General features: G+C 62.6%; 1 long non-coding RNA gene across 6 annotated transcripts; it reads right to left on the reverse strand.

Annotated features, from left to right (window-relative positions):
* Positions 1–267: 267 nt before the first annotated feature.
* Positions 268–8,797, reverse strand: LOC101127518 (uncharacterized). 6 transcript variants are annotated; one of them, XR_008674401.2, is made up of 8 exons: positions 8,703–8,797; positions 7,025–7,169; positions 6,692–6,894; positions 5,562–6,455; positions 5,068–5,241; positions 4,789–4,943; positions 2,940–4,092; positions 268–2,603 (listed from the first exon to the last, which is right to left on the reverse strand). It is a non-coding gene; the product is annotated as an uncharacterized lncRNA (long non-coding RNA). The 6 variants fall into 6 exon arrangements; XR_008674399.2 differs by having other exon boundaries at positions 7,864–8,797; XR_008674396.2 differs by having other exon boundaries at positions 7,025–8,797.

Here is an 8,797-nt window from a genome sequence, read left to right on the forward strand (position 1 = left end):
AGCTCTGGTCTGTGGGGCACACAGGTGTGCACAGCCTCCTGGGAGTTTCCCAGGACACCTCATGCTTGTGTGAGCTGTGTGCTGGGGTGTGGGGCAGGCAGAGGGGACGATGGCAGACCACTGCAGGCTATGTCTCCTGCTGGGAGCTCGGACGAGTCCACGGGGACCTCTTAAAGGCTCTGAGGAGGCCCATCCTCCACGCCAGTGACAGGGAGTCTCCCGGGGGAGCCCTGCTTGTCCCCCCTCGACGCTCGTCTGGGCTGGGAGGGTCTCCTGGAAAGATGTGTGAGGGAGGGGCGAGGTCATGAGTCTCCCATGGCTGCTGTAACAAAAGTCACAGTTTATTCTCTTGCAGTCCCAAAAGTGAAATAAATCTAAAGTCCATGTGTTGAAAGGGCTGGCTGCTGGAGGCCCTGGGGAGAATCCGGGTCCTGCCCTCTCCAGGGTCTGGAGGTTCCCGCGCTTTCACCCGTGGCCCCTCCTTTAAAGCCATCTGTGCTATGTCTTCCAGGCTCCCCCTGACTCTGACCCTCCCACCCCCTCTCCTAAGGACCCTGTGAGGACACTGGGCCCACAGAGAGCATCCAGCGTGATCCTGCTCCGTCCCTCCTGCAGAGTCCCTGCTGCCACATAAGGTGGCACGGCCACGGGTTCTTGGACTGGGACATGTACATCCTTAGGGGGAGTGGGCATTACTGTGTCCCCACACAGGGAATATGACAGCAGCAGACTGGCTTGGGCAGTGCTAACGCTGAGGTCTCTTATGGCCCTCCCTGGCAAACCTGTGACTGGCCCGGGGACGGTGTCCTTGGCCAGGAGGGCAGCCACCCGCCACCCTGCCTCTCTCCCAACTGTGGCTGGGGCATCAGGAGAGGCAAGGTCAGACCTCAGCAGTAGCTGCCCCTCCTCAGTGGGCAGCCTGAAGGGCCCCAAGCTCACGGTCTGGGTGGCCCTGTGTCCCAGGGCAGAGGTCACTGAGAGAGGTTTGGGGCTGGACTCTGAGCTGGGCTTTTTTTTTAAACAGAGGTGAAATTCACATGACATACAATGACCACTTTAACAAGTGTGGTTCGGTGGCATGTAGCACATTTGCCACACTCTGCAGCCGCCACCTCTGTCTACTCCCCAGACACTTTCATCCCTCCCTGAGGAGCTCTGGAGCCCATTAAGCAGTCACTCCCTTTCCTCTCCCCGCCCCCGCACCGTGGAATCTGCTTTCTGTCTCCATGGAGCTGCCCGCTCTGTGCATCTCCTATCAGCGGAATCCTGCAACCGGTGGTCTCTGTGTCTGCTTCTCCCGCCGAGCAGGGTTTTCAGGCACTTCGTGTTACCGCTCATGTCCCCGCATCATCCCTTTTTAGGGCTGAATGCTATTCCCTCACATGGATATGCCGCACTTCATTTATTTATTCATTTATTTAGAGACAGAATCTCACTCTGTTACCCAGGCTGGAGAGCAATGGCATGATCTCGGTTCACTGCAACCTCTGCCTCCCGGGTTCAAGCGATTCTTGTTCCTCAGCCTCCCAAGTAGCTGGGACTACAGGTGCTCATCACCACACCCAGCTAATTTTTATATTTTTAGTAGAGACTGGGTTTCACCATGTTGGCCAGGCTGGTCTTGAACTCCTGACCTCAGGTGATCCACCCGCCTCGGCCTCCCAAAGTGCTGGGATGACAGGCCATGCTTTCTTTATCTGTCATCAGCTGACAGGCCTGTGGCTCCTCCGCCTTTTGGCTGCTGTGAATAGTGCTGCTGGGAACACTTCTGTGCGCCTATTTGTTTGAATATTTCTTTTTATTTTGGGGAGCTTGTGCTGTATTAGTCAGGTCTTGCATTGCTGTAAAGATAAACCTGGGGCTCGGTGATTTATGAGGAGAGGTTTAGCTGGCTTGTGGTTCTGCAGGCTGTATAGGAAGCATGATGCTGGCATCTGCTGGGCTTCTGGTCAGCCCTCAGAAAGCTTACAGTCATGGCAGAAGGTGAAGGAGGAGCAGGCTTGTTACATGGCCAGAGCCGGAACAAAAGACAGAGAGTTGTGGGGGAGGTACGACACACTTCTCAACAACCGGATCTCGTGAGAACTCACTGTGGTGAGTGGGTTCATGGCACCCAGCCATGAGGGATCCACCCCCAGAACCCAAACACACCAGGCCCCACCTCCAGCACTGGGGCTCACAGCTAAACATGAGCTTTGGGGGGACGTGCAAGCTCTGTCAGAGGCCCAGGAGCGCAATTGCTGGGGTTTATGACTTCATTTTTCAAGGGACTGCCAGGCTGTTTCCACAGTGGCTTCACCTGCATGAGGTGGTCAGGGGTGGGTGAAGGGGGCCCCACGTGTGGCTGGGCAGCAGTGACAGGGCTTGGTCAGGAGCCAACACCCTGCTTCCTGCGGTGAACAAGAAGTGCACAGCCTGAGAGAGCCCTAAGTGTTCACGGCCACCCTGTACCTACACAGCTGTGGGGTCAGCTCCAGGTAAGTGGCCTGCTCAGCCTCAGTCCTCTGCTGGGAGTCCATTGTTCGTGGATTTCCAGAAAGAGGGGTGCCAGGTGCACACTCGACTCACTGAGTGGGCCGCTGGTCCGGGCACAGTGGAGGCCTCTGCTGGGACGTAAGATACTATGGGAAATACTGGCTTCAAGACCCAAGAAACCCTCCCCACGGAGCACCTTGGCTGCCGGGGCTTTGTCCGGCCATGGTGGGCGACTAGGGACAGCTCGGGTGTGGGGTAGCTGCGGCTGGAATCCTGCGGACGAAGTGGGAGCCGCCCTCATCAAGCCACCGCTGACTGGGACCACGGCTCCCCAACGGCTCCCACTGCCTCTGGGGTTGGGCATCCTGGCAGGTGTCCCCGCCCCTGTGGCCTGACCCTCCAAGGGTACTGGCCCTGCCGTGCACCTCCCCCACTGAATAAGCCCTCAACCTCACCCCACTCACAAAGCTGAACACATATGAACGCGGCTTCAGTCAGAGTCCCCTGTCCTGCCCACAGCCCAGCTGTCCAGCTGTTCAGGGGTCCATGGATTGATGGATCAGTTGATTGATTGAGTCATTCATTCATTCACTTGGTCCTCTGAGCTCCAGTGGCCAAAGGCTGAAGAGAGGTGAGGAGGCAGCCCTGCCCGGGGTCCTCCCTGAGCTCCCACTTCCTCATCACCCCTAAGGGGGTGCTGCGGCCCCCCTTCCCAGTTGAGGAAGCTGAGGTCAGAGAGGTGAGAAACCTGCCCTCATCCACACCCAGGCCCAGGCTCGGAAGAGCCTCCCCCTCCACCGGGGCACAGTGATGCCGGGCACTGACACTGGCGAGGCGCCTCCCTCAGCCCGTCCGGCTGGTGCAGGAATGCCAAGGAATTGTGGGTGGCAGGGCCCTCCCCTGGACGAGGGTCCATCTCAGGGTGTCTGCCCCGTCGGCTGAAGACCCCCTCTCCCTGGCAGCCAGGGCCTGGTCACAGCTGCTCCTGGGACCCTCACCTTGACTGTGTGAATTTCTGCCCACGACAGAGACCCCGAACCCACGGCTGTGGCGGGTGCAGGAGGAGGAGGATGGCCCTGCCGGGGCGTGTGTGCCACATTCTGAGCACAGACATCCCTAGGGGATTGGGATGCCGCCTGGCCCTGGGGGCTAAGGGGCCACTTGGGACACTCAGCGGTGGCCCAGGGTGAGGCTGGAATCCAGAATCAGATGGTCCTTCCCGGCAATGCAGCCCCCTCCGCAGACCGGATGGTGTGGCCCTGTGGGAAGCGCTGTGGCGTGGGGCTCCATGACCGCCCTTGGCTTCCGAGACACCGCTGCTCTCCTGCGTCCGCCCTCCGCTCAGCTTGTGTGGTGAACTCCCCTCGTGCGCGAGGTGCCCTGTGGCCAGAGTCTGCATGTGCCTCTACTTACCCAAATCCCAGGGGCCTCTCGCTGGGAGCTGCCCCCACCCAGTCAGCCCCGGGACCCTCTGGGCTGTGCCGCAGCCTCTGCGTGGGGCAGCCTCTCTCCTGTTCGCTCTGGCACCATCCAGGTCACAGTCTCCGTGCTCCCCACTCTCCAGCCCGGCTCCCCTCTGGCTGCACTCAGAGTCCTGAGGCTGGGGCAGGTTCAGATCTGGGGACAGACAAGGATGTAGGGGCAGGAAGATAGGCTCTGGGTCTTCGCGTGCTGGGCAACTGGCTTTTCCTCCTGAGCATCAGTTTCCCCACCTACAAAATGGTCTCAGAAGGCTCCCTGGTGAGGGGCCGTCCCCCTCCTAGGGATGCACTCTGTTCCCCAGGGCCCAGGCCATCTGACATCCCCCCTTGCTATTGTGACCACATCTGTTCCAACAATGAATCTTTTGGGCAAACTTTCAAGGCACAGCCAGAGCTGGGAAGCCCTCCCCAGGGCACCGCAGCTGGGCAGGGCCTCTGATGCTCCAGCCTGTGCCCTCCACCCTCGCCCTCAGCGGATAAGCCATAGGGGCCCTGCTATAGCTGTGCCAGCCTGCCCAGGCCTGTGCCCCTCAGCAGGACACCTGCAGCCCTGGCACTGGCCTACAAGGCCTGACGTGGTCTGACCCTGCCCGAAGCCCAGCCCCAGGCCACCCATCCACTGCCACTGCCCCAGTGGCAGCCATGCTGGCCTCCTGCTGCCTGCTGGACACACCAGGCCCCCCTTCCCGCCTCCGGGCTCCTGCCTTCCTGTACACACTCCCTGGGGTGCTCTTCCGGGACCCTTCCCCACCTGCCCCTCCGACATCACTGGGGGGCCTGTTCATTCACCCCCACCCAGGCCTTCCCTGACCTCTGACCTCTGACCTCTGACCTGCAAGGCGGGACTCCAGGCCCTGCCCCCTGCTCCCCGGCTGCTCCTTCCAGCCCCCATGCCTGGCGCTGGGCCTGTCTCCACATTCCCTGGGCTGTGCATTTTCTCTCTCCCCCGCTGTCCCATACGGCGCCAGCTACATGAGCCTTCTGAAGCTGAAACAAATCAAAGCTGCACTGAGTAAAAGATCCAGGTCTGCAGGGGCACCAGCCCCGTTTCTGAGAGCTTGGCAGCCACCGTGGCCAGTGGGAGCCGTGTGAGACAGGGCAGAGCACTCACCGTCATGGCGTGTTCCACCGGACGAGGCCTCGTGGTTAGCCCCGCAAGGGCGGGGTGAGCCTGCTTGTCCCCTGCTTGGGTCCTTGCTCAGGCGTCCCTGTGGGGCGAGGGCTGTGGTGGCCTTGCTGTCGGGGCTTACTGCTTGCTCCTTCATTCATTCACGCCTGAAACCACCTGCAGATACCAAGGGGAAAGTCTCGGGGGCCTAGGCCCTTCTCCCCTCTCTTCCCCTTCTGCCCCCTCTACCCCGTCTCCCCCTTCTCTCCCCTCTCCCCTCCCTCCCGTCTCTCCTACCCACTGCGGTCTCCCTTTCAAATCATGGTGGAGTGGGCCGCGGGCAGCACGGCCCTGGGCCGTCACGGGCGAGGGCTATGGGCTCTGACTTTACTGCCCTGGCGAGGACAGCCGTGGACATGGTGGGGGCCAGACTGGCTGGAACACACCCAGCTCCGATCAGTGCTGGGTGTGGGACCTTGGGAGAGTGAGGCACCCACCCTGAGCCCAGGTTCCTTCTCGGTAAAGTGGGGACAGCAAAATGCTCTCCTCTTAGGGATGCCTTGAGTGCAGCATAGGGCCCCTGCAGAAGCTTCTGGAACACCAGGCAGCCTAAGTGCTGTGTGCCGGCTGTTACTGTGAGGCTGGTGCTATGGGTAAACGGGGGAACTGCTCTGTCTTCTGGCTCTGTCCTACGGCCTGGGGGCCATCAGATCTGGCCACCCACACCAGCCCTTCTCCTGGAAGGAGATGGCCCTGTGCCCGTGCCCTGGTCCGTGGGTGTGGGGCTGCCGTGAGGAGGGTGATTTATGGCCACGTCCGCTGCACACCCTCTCTCTCACCACCACAGAGCACCCGCATCCTTTACAGAGCCGCCTGCCCAGGCCTGCAGACTGCTCCCCACCTCCCCCACTGTGGCTGTCTATGCCCCTGACCCCAGCTGCAGGCCTGGCCTGCCCCACTCAACCATGCCTGGAGACGGCAGGCAGGAGAAAGTGGGCTGCAGGGGAGGGGCCTTGCAGGGGGAGTTTGGACACCGCACCTCACACCACGCTCTCCCGCTGCCAGTGGGAAGCCGAGTGGCTATTTAGTTTCCAGAAAAGTGCTCAGACCAGGTAGAAGCTTAAAACCTCCTGGCCTCCTTTATAGTGAGACCCGGAGTCCTTAGCGGGGCGTACAGGGCTGGGAGAAGGGCCTGGCATCACTCAAGAAGCCTCTGCACTGGGCAGGTGCAGGGGGCATCCCTCTGTCCCTCGCTGTCGCTGGCCGGAGGACACCAGAGTGGGTGTCGGCGTGTGTGGCGAGTGTGGCTGGGGCTCCGGCTTCTTCTCCCCATGACTCTGCAGAGCCGGCCTTGGGATGTGGGGAAGGGGCCGTGAGCCCAGGAGGTGAACCTGGAGGAGAGCCCTGCCTCAGCTCCTGTGGGCCAGCCTGGGGGGTGTGCAGGCTCCTCAGGGGCTCCCCTGGGATTAGATGCAGCTGAGCCTGTTCTGAGTGGCATAGACTCCCCGGCCCCGTGTCCCTAACTGGCCAGAACCACAAGGGGATGCCTTCCTAAGTCCGGGAGGCACTGGGGACATTTATGAGGTGGCTTCTGAACAGGAGGACCTATGCTCTGGACAGGACTTACAAATACCAAAGCTCATTGTCCCCATCACACGGGCCTGTGCCTGCCACCAACGAGCGGGGTCCCCGGACCACTGTGGTCCACTGTCATTCCACGACCTGGTCCCCAGTCCTGTGGGGCCCCAGAGAGATGGGACGACCAGCCAGCGTCACACAGCCTGTGAGGACAGTCTGCCAGTTCAGGCCTCTGGTCTCTGCGTCCAGGCCCTGCAAGGACAGATCCTCGTCAGGCCCCGTCCCAGGCCCTCGTCTGTTACATAATTCGGGCGTGAAATCCCGGAAGGGGGAGCTCCTGAGCCCGTCCAGCACCTGGGATTGGGGTCTCCCCATCACACACCCTTGGTGGCAGGGCCTGGCTGGGGGCGGCAAGCAGGTTGGCCTGCTTCTGTCCAAGGCGACTGGCATTTGTCATGACTTGGGGTTGGCTTGAGAGTCTCCGGAAACCCAGGTGGCTCCGTCACCACCTGATCCTGGCCCCAATTCTAGGCAAAAGGGCAGAGCCGACGGGACTGTGGAGGGGGCCACCCATTCCTGGTGGCCTGGGTGGGCTCAGCCCACTGGAGGCTCAGAGCAGTGAATGAGGCCGTACCATTCTGCCCGCCCCCCCCCCCACCCCTGGCCCTGCAGCCTGGGAGATGCCCGGGTCTCCCCAGGGCACCCTAGGAGCCGGCTGGCGTGGCATGGAGGCTGCTGCCCGGCTACCGAGGAGGCGCCTCTTTACTGGCTGGGCTAAAAATAGCGGGGGGATCTCGGGCAGGGACAGCCGGTGGGAGGCCTGTCAGGGAGGGGCCGGGAGGGGCAGGACAGCAGCCTGAGCCCGGGACCCGCCGTCAATGGCGTGGGTGCTCCCACCCTGTTCCCGGTGGCCGGGCCAGCCGCGGCCCAGCTGACAGGCTATTTTTTCCCCTGCTTGACTAAATATGGTCAGGGAGCGCAGCCCGAGGGGGCCACTTGGCCAGGGCCGCGTGTTTGGGATGCTTGGCCGGGTATATAAGAACTGCAAAGGTGAGGCCGGCTCCTGACCCGAGGGGGGCCCCCACGCCCGCTCTGGCCTCTCAGGTCAGGCCCTCCCCTCCCCTCCCCTCCCCCGCCCCTGTGTCTCCGCGAGCCGGCTGTGTGCCTGCGAGAGCGTGCACACCCGCGGGACCTTCCCTTTTGTTCAACGCTGACCTCTACCTTCTCAACCTTGTGCTGACCCCGCTGGGGTGCGGGGGCTCCCTTCGGAGGAGGCCGGGGCTCAAGGTGTGCAGCTCGGCCGCCTCTCCCTAACTCTGCACCAGCGCCGTCTCTCTCTTCTCTCTCTCTCTCTCTCTCTCTCTCTCTCTCTCTCTCTCTCTCAAGATCTCCCTCCTGCTAAGTCTGCGCTGCTGCAGGAGGGCTGGGGGAAGGGCAGGGGTGTGGAGAGGGGGTGCCTGGTGTCTTCTTTCTCTCTCTGCCCCCACCAAGTGCGGACGCATCGAGCTTCGGCCCCCACCCCTGCATTCGCGATTGGCTCCCGGAGGAGGTGGCTGGTGCTGCCGCCGCTGCAGCGTCTCCTAGGGAGCCGCGACCCTGCGCCCGCCGCTGCTGCCGCTGTCACCAGCCCGGCCCCAGGGGTGCCCTGGGCTCCGCGGTGAGTCCTGCTCAGCCCATCACCACCGCTGGGCCGCCGGGACGGCCCCTGCAAACTTGCCGGGCACCGCGGTGGGGGTGTGCCTGCCGGCGAGGTGGGTGCTGCGGGTGCCGGCGCCGTGTGGGTGCCAGCGCCGTGCGGCTCCGGCGGGGGTGCCGTGGAGTTTTCTCTTGGCTCGTGGCATCATCCACATTTGGAAAACTGCAGAGCCAGCAGCCGGCAGGGCCGGGAGGGCGCGTCCAGCTGGGAGGCAGGAACTTTGACTTGCGGGCATTTTGCAAGAAAGCAGCCGCCCCCCACGCGGGCAGTGGATGGCATGGGGGCTTCGGGGCTGGGTGGGGGGCGCGATTCACCTGCCGCTCTGCAACAAAGCCCCGGCAGCCGGGCATGGGGCTAAACTTACCTTGAACTTGCAGTATCCTCCACTGAGGTGCTGGTGGGGGGCAGGGATTCCCGAGCTGAGCGGCGGCGAGGCTGCCCCTGGTCGGGACTCGGCAC

The sequence above is a fragment of the Gorilla gorilla genome, chromosome 21 (assembly GCF_029281585.2).
Source record: "Gorilla gorilla gorilla isolate KB3781 chromosome 21, NHGRI_mGorGor1-v2.1_pri, whole genome shotgun sequence".
Classification (NCBI taxonomy): Eukaryota; Metazoa; Chordata; class Mammalia; order Primates; family Hominidae; genus Gorilla; species Gorilla gorilla.